Consider the following 768-nt stretch of genomic DNA (forward strand, 5'->3'; position numbering starts at 1 on the left):
ATTATACATTATAGCACATGCCTAGTGGAGGTATATTCACATGTATTGGTCTACTGCTCTTTTATGATGTTCTAAAAATATTTTAAATAAGTTTATAGAGCTGGGCATGGTGATACATACCTGTAATTATGGGAGGTTAAGAAAGGAGGATCACAAATTTCTAGCCTAGCCTGTTAAATATAGCAATTTAATAATACCCTGACTCAAAAAACAGGGCAAGGGATGTAGGTCAGTGGCCCAGCACCTGCCTGGCAAGCATTTGGCCCTGAGTTTGATATCTGGTACCAAAAGAAAAAGACAGGAAAAAAAAAAAGAAAAGGACTGGTGATATAACTCAGTGTAGAGGTCCTGGGTTCAACCTTCCCATGCCAACCCCAAAGAAGAAAAAGAAAAAAGAAAGGTGAAATATATACTATTTTGTATACTTGTACAGAAGATAGAGCATTCATTTTAAAAGAACATGTCCAAAGGAATTATGAAGAAGATAGTGTTAAATTGTTGGTTCTAGGTTTGGCAGATTGAGTTTGATTAATTTACAATAGAATTTACATAAGGATGCAAGCTGAATTTGAGTAAATCTCTTACATTGTAGAGTTTTAAGCTTCCATCTTTACGTTTGCTTCTGGTTTTTCACACGAAAGATTTTAACCTCTTCAATACATCTTTTTTCAGGAGTTGTATATCATGTGGGTGTGGTGGTACATACCTGTAATCTCAGCACTCGGGAACCTGAAGCAGGATTGAGAGCTGTAGATCAGACAGAGCTAC

At 36.5% G+C, this 768-nt stretch overlaps 1 protein-coding gene across 1 annotated transcript in view; it reads left to right on the forward strand.

Moving 5' to 3' along the window:
• Window positions 1-768, forward strand: part of Ppm1d (protein phosphatase, Mg2+/Mn2+ dependent 1D) — a 42825-nt gene that overhangs the window by 21826 nt on the left and 20231 nt on the right. The gene's annotated exons all lie outside the window — the stretch shown is intronic.

The sequence above is a fragment of the Octodon degus genome, unplaced genomic scaffold (genome assembly GCF_000260255.1).
Source record: "Octodon degus isolate 3935 unplaced genomic scaffold, OctDeg1.0 scaffold00164, whole genome shotgun sequence".
Lineage (NCBI taxonomy): Eukaryota > Metazoa > Chordata > Mammalia > Rodentia > Octodontidae > Octodon > Octodon degus.